General features: G+C 41.9%; 1 protein-coding gene across 2 annotated transcripts in view; it reads left to right on the top strand.

Annotated features, from left to right (window-relative positions):
- Window positions 1-552: 552 nt before the first annotated feature.
- The window catches only part of PTPRA (protein tyrosine phosphatase receptor type A), a 106,781-nt gene continuing 100,609 nt past the window's right edge, over window positions 553-6,724 (top strand). For both annotated transcript variants that reach the window (XM_087723933.1, XM_087723932.1), the window contains exon 1: window positions 553-862. The gene's annotated coding sequence lies outside the window, so the exon portion shown is untranslated. The remainder of the gene's footprint in view (window positions 863-6,724) is intronic.

The following is a 6,724-nucleotide window of genomic DNA, read 5'->3' as shown; positions in this document are numbered from 1 at the left end:
ATAAATAAAATAAATAAACTAAATAAAATAAACTAAATAAACTAAATAAAATAAACTAAATAAAATAAATAATAAACTAAATAAACTAAATAAACTAAATAAACTAAATAAACTAAATAAACTAAATAAACTAAATAAACTAAATAAACTAAATAAACTAAATAAACTAAATAAACTAAATAAAATAAAATAAATAAAATAAATAAAATAAATAAATAAAATCAAACTCTGTAATCTGTTACTTTCATCCTCCCCTTCCCGGGCCCTCCACGCCCCCCCTCCTTCCCTTTCCCCGCCCGTTGCCATGCCAACGGCCTCCCTCTTTCCCTCCCTCCCTCCCTTTTCCGAAGGTGGCCGAGGCTTCCCGAGTCCCAGGGCGCGAGCGCGGGCTGCCCTCTCGGGTCGGGTCGGGTCGGGGGGAAGGGGAGAGTGGGTGGGGGGGTGGGCGGAGCGTGGCGTCCGGCCCCGTCCAACCAGAGCCTCCCTCTCATCCGCCCAATCGCCGCGCGGCTTCCATGCGCCAGCGGGCGCGTGGGCCGGGGCTTCGGGGAGCGAGCGAGCGAGGGAGGGAGGGAGACGCCGCCGCTGTTGCTGCCGCCGCCGCCGCCGCCCGCGAGCGCCTGGTTGGGAAGCGCCGCCCGCCCGCCCGCGCTGGCCGTTGCTGCGGACCCTCCTCCCCCTCCTCCTTTCGGGCTGCTGGAAGCGCCTCCGCCGCCGCCCTCGCTCGTCGTCCCCGTGCATGGAGCGGCACCGCGGTGGCGGCGAGGGCGGCGGGCAGGCTCGGCAGCCGCCGCTGGGGAAAGGGAGGTGCCGCCGCCGTCGCGCCCGGGACCGGAGGAGGAGGCTGTGAGCTCCGCCCGTCGTAAGTCCGAGTCATTTCCCCCCCTCCCTCCCCCTCTTCCCTTTCTCTGCGGGGGGAACGCCTCCCCAACCCCCCTTAACCCCCCCTCCCTCGTTTGCACTTTTGCACCCGCTCCTTTCGGCGTGCAAGTCAGCCCCCTTTGAAGGTTGGAGCTGGAATCCATCTCCCATCATCCGCAGCACCCCCCTTACCCCCCCCCCCGAAGAAACCCTTCAAACTCTCCTTTGAGCTTCTCTTTGGGGTGGTGGAATCCCCCCCCTTTTCCCCCCTTTCCCCTCCCCAGTGCAAATTTCCTCATGATTACTATTATTTATTATTATTAATATTATTATCTCTTGCATTCATGAAACAGTCAACTGAACATTTAAAAATGTATCGCAAATATAGACTGGCGATTCGTATTATTAGTATTATTATCTCTTATTCGTGAAACATGAAACAGTCAACTGAACCTTTAATCGCAAATATAGATGGTAATTATTAGTATTATTATTATTATCTCTTTTATTTATGAAACATGAAACAGTCAACTGAACATTTAAAAATGTATCGCAAATATAGACTGGTGATTAGTATTATTATCTCTTATTCATGAAACCTGAAACTCAGTCAACTGAACCTTTAATTGCAAATATAGATGGTAATTATTATTATTATTATCATCTCTTTTATTCATGAAACATGAAACTATGTCAACTGAACATTGAAAAATGTTTGCAAATATCATAGACTGGTGCTTATGAATTATTCTTATTATTATTATGTTATTATTATTAGTAATATTAGTAATATTAGTAGTATTAGTAGTATTAGTAATATTAGTAATATTAGTAATATTAGTAATATTAGTAATATTAGTAATATTAGTAATATTAGTAATATTAGTAATATTAGTAATATTAGTAATATTAGTAATATTAGTAATATTAGTAATATTAGTAATATTAGTAATATTAGTAATATTAGTAATATTAGTAATATTAGTAATATTAGTAATATTAGTAATATTAGTATTTTAATGGAAGGCAGATTACCTTCTTCCCTCCTCCTTTCCCAGTCCCCATCCTCCTGGGCTGCCCCCTTCCAACCTTGCTTTTAACCTAGTTATTGCCAGGAAATAAACCAGGTTTACGGGCTGCCCAGCCATGCAAGGCTCCGGAATTCACCTTTGCACCCCAGCCCCCAAAGCCTCCCCCCCTCCCCTCCCCTGTTGCTGGGTGTTTTCCTGACCGTGGGTTACCTACGATTCTCTCGATGGAAAAGTATTTCCGACTGCTTTTTCTTTCGATTTGGATCTGCCAAAGGGGTGGGTTGTTTTGGGAAGAGACGGGAGGGGGGGGGGGAATGGAATATTTTTCTGGAGAAGCTGGATTTTTTTTTTTTTTGGAGCTGCGTTGCTGACCCCTCCCAGAATCTGCAAGTTTGTCTGATTGCGAGAAACATCCTTCCATGCCAAGATAAGGGAAAAGCACGTAATATCTATATGTATATTCTCCGATACAGGAAGCGCATGCATCATTTTTGGGGGAATCCAGGGGGGGGGGGGAAATCTATCTAACCGTGGTGGCTTAACAAGGCCCTTCTCTTCTTTTCCGGCGGTGAGGAAGTGAGCCCAGGCCTCTGGCCCAGCCCGCTTGGCATTCATACAGATGCTTTCCACCCTGTTTTTCCTTCTCTCCCTCCGGCCGGCCCGAGATGCAGGAAGGAATGAGAGCAGAGCCTGTTGCGAAAGGCGACTTTTCGAGGCCTTTCCCAAAAGGGGCATTTTGTGTGTCTGTGTGTCTGTGTGTGAATGCATGATGTGTACATGTGCATGTATGTATGTGTATACATCTATAAAGCCGAGGCGAAAGGAAAAGGAAATATTTGGGTGGGATTCAGAGGGGGTCTTTCCCCACTTTTGTCTTTGGTTGGCCTCCATCCATCCAAAGCGATGGATTGAGACCGGACGGTCACTTGTCTGAAATAGGGTCTCCTCCTTGAGCAGGGGGGGGGCTGGACTATAAGGCCTCCAAAGGTCCCTTCCAGCTCTATTCTGATTCTGAGATTCAGCACAGGCAGTCCTTTGACTTAAATTACTATTCGAAGTAACAAAAGCACTGGGGGAAAAAACAACCCCTGGACATTTTTTCACACTTACGACGGTTGTGACACCCCCCAGGGTCATGTGATCAAAATTCAGATGCTCAGCACCTGACTCATATTTATGACGGGTGTTGGGGGTCATGTGATACCGTTTTGCAACCAGTGGTGGGTTCTGGGCAGTATGGTCCGGTATGGGCATACCGGTGGCCGCTGGGAGAAGCGGCCACCGTACCGGAACGGTGGCTCGTTGGGCCCACCCGCGTTCCTTACCGCTTTTTGAGGGAAATCGGCCAATTGCGCGCACAGCGTACGGCGCCTGCGCAACCTCCGCCGAGCAGCTGGGGCCTCGCAGGGCAGTGGCATGCGCAAGTGTGCACAGCGTGCGTGGATGCCCGAGGTGGATGCCCGGCCCCATCGCAGCGTACCGGTTGCGACGGGATCCAGGACCCACCAATTGGACCGTACAACAAGCCCAGCCAATGGGGGGGGGAGAGGGATTCACTTAACAACCTTGTTATTAATTGAACAGCTGCAGTGAGATTCTCTTAACCACCGTGGCAAGAAAGGTTGTAAAACAGGGCACTTGACCATTTTCTAGCTTAGCCACAGAAATGTTGGGCTCGGTTATTGTCCTAATTCAAGGACTGCCCCTACAGAAATTAAAGCTTGATATACTTTGGGGAACAATTAGCGACATAAATTTTGGGCTCGATTGTGGTTATTAAGTCGAGACTTGCCTGTATTTCAGGGTGGATTTTGAGGGCTCCTTGGTGGTTTCTCAATTTTGGCTGTTTTCTTGCAGACATTTCATGACCCACTACCGTCAGAGCACTGATGATGTTCTCTAGTTGGGCCATGAAACGTCCGCAAGAAAACAGCCAAGCTCAGAGACCACCAAGGACCCCTGAGCTACAAATATTTTCATTTAAAGGTGGATTTTAGTAGGAGAGAACCCTCCTCCTGCAGTGTCCCTTTCCTCCCGGGGCTGAAAAAGTAGTTTGAAGGATGATTTTTCTTTCTTGCTTTGGATCCGAACTGTGACTTAAAATGTCAACGGGGGCCGGGCCCTTCCTTATCTCCGGCCTGCATCGCGGGAAGTGCCTTGTAACTCAAACCCAGACTGTTTGACTCTTGAAGTCTCTACCCATTGTGTGCTCTGAACCACAGCAGGGATTTCAAACTTGATCCCCTGGAGAGAGGGATCGACTAGGGATCTCTCTCCCTGCTTTGGCTTCATCCGTGGAGCAAAAGGGACGCTTCTGTGACCCTTTTAAGTCGGTTGCTACTGCGGAATAAGTAACGTTTTGTTCTTCTGAAAAAGCTTTAATGTTCTTTCCAAAGGCCCCATGGATTTTAAACTAATTATTTCCTTATAATTTGTGCAATCTTCCTCCTTTGGGAATTCATCCTTAGAACATCATAGGGTAACCTAAAATGTTCCGGTGATGCATTTAAAAAAAAAGTCTGGATATAATGAAACCTCTTTGTAATAGCAGGTCTCTCTTTCTCCTTACAGTCTGAAAAAATCATTGTTTTTAAGAATGTTCTGTCTTCAAGAAACTTCATGCAATATTGTTCGAGGAGATATGTCTGTCTATCTATCTATATCTATCTATCTCTATCTACCTAACTATTTATTATATCTATCTATTTCTATCTATCTATCTATCTATCTATCTATCTATCTATCTATCTATCTATGTCTGTCTGTCTGTCTATTATCTATCTATCTATCTATCTATCTATCTATCTATCTATCTATCATCTATCTATCTATCTCTATTTATATCTATCTATCTATATCTATCTATCTATCTATCTATCTATCTATCTATCTATCTATCTATCTATCTATGTCTGTCTGTCTATTATCTATCTATCTATCTATCTATCTATCTATCTATCTATCTATCTATCTATCTATCTATATCTATCTATCTATCTATCTATCTATTTATATCTATTTATACCTACCTACCTACCTACCTACCTATCTATTTATCTATTTATCTATTTATATCTATATCTATCTATCATCTATCTATCTATCTATCTATCTATCTATCTATCTATCTATCTGTCTGTCTATTATCTATCTATCTCTATTTATATCTATCTCTATCTATTTATATCTGTCTATCTATCTATCTATCTATCTATCTATCTATCTATCTATCTATCTATATCTATTTATAGCTACCTACCTACCTACCTATCTATTTATCTATCTATCTATCTATTTATATCTATCTAGCTATCATCTATCTATCTATCTATCTATCTATCTATCTATCTATCTATCTGTCTGTCTATTTATCTATCTATCTCTATCTATTTATATCTATCTCTATCTATTTATATCTATCTGTCTGTCTATATCTATCTATCTATCTATCTATCTATCTATATCTATTTATACCTATCTACCTACCTACCTATCTATTTATCTATCTATATCTATCTATCTATCTATCTATCTATCTATCTATCTATCTATCTATCTATCATCTATCTATCTATCTTGTAATTCCTCTCAGATTTTGCTACTCCTATATTTCAAACTTGATTTCTCCATTAAGGTTAGCTTCTTCATTTTTGTATTTAAATAGAATATAGAATACAGAATACAGAATATAGAATATAGAATAGAATTCTTTATTGGCCAAGTGTAATTGGACACACAAGGAATTTGTCTTTGGTACATAAAGAAAAATAAAATAGAATATGTTCATCAGGAATCATAAGATGCAACACTGAGTGAATGGTCATAGGTTACTAATAAGCAGTCAAATCATAGTGGGAAACAAATAAAACAATATCAGTTTTAAAGATAGAAGCAACATGGTTATAATCATAAGTGGGAAGAGGTAGGAACTAGGAAGGATGAGAAGAATAATAGCAATCCAGTCTTAGTAAATAATTTGACTGTTATGGGAATTAGTTGTTTAGCAGAGTGATGGCATTCGGGAAAGGGAATAATTATCTTATTTAGCCATGTTTTCCATCTGTTGCAATCCTTTGAATTAGGGATTATAATACCTGTTGATGTTTATATGTTTGAGTGCGACACACACACACACACCCACCCACCCATGCATATATTCCAATAAAGGGAGAATTATTAATTAGAGCGGAGGCTGGCAGGGCCTGGAAAATTGGGTTTGGAGGTATAGATAATTTTGAATTATTTGGAAATCGGAGCAGTGATCTTGACAGTTTCAAGATTGAGTCAACGGTTCGGGGCTGGCTACAAAAACCGTGTGATCGTTTTGTTTTTAAACAAGGTTTTTTATCTTTTCCATCTTTTCAAATGAGGAGGAAAAATTGAGTTGTTTCTTTTTGAACTTACTGGTGGACGGTTACTGTTGCAAAACTTTTAGCTCCAGTTGTGCAAAGAGAGCATGGCTACTGTGTTTATGTAGCTTGTTAAACAAGCAACGGTATTGGATCAAACTCAACATTTCCTTGCAGACTTTTTTTTTTTAAATGCAACAGGATCGCTCTTGCTTGGCTACAAAGTTAAATTATTGAAAAGAAACACAAAGGTGCATTAAACACCACAGTGAAAAAAGTCATGGGGTTTCCAGATACCAATTACAGAACTGAGCCAATTTTTGAGTCAATTAATAATTAATCGACCGGAGAGGGAGGGGGAAAAATACATGCTAACTCTGCAATCATTCCCAAGGATTGCAAACTCCTCCTTAAATGCAGCTAGTCCTCATGGCTTAGTGGGATCCGTCCTGAATTTAGCAGGGTTGTACAACAAAATAGGGT

The sequence above is a fragment of the Thamnophis sirtalis genome, unplaced genomic scaffold (assembly GCF_051295495.1).
Source record: "Thamnophis sirtalis isolate CommonGarterSnake01/CBP01778 unplaced genomic scaffold, rThaSir2_p1.2 scaffold_10, whole genome shotgun sequence".
In the NCBI taxonomy this organism is placed as follows: domain Eukaryota; kingdom Metazoa; phylum Chordata; class Lepidosauria; order Squamata; family Natricidae; genus Thamnophis; species Thamnophis sirtalis.
The sequence above is the reverse complement of the archived record's forward strand: the minus strand, read 5'-3'. Positions and strand labels throughout refer to the sequence as shown.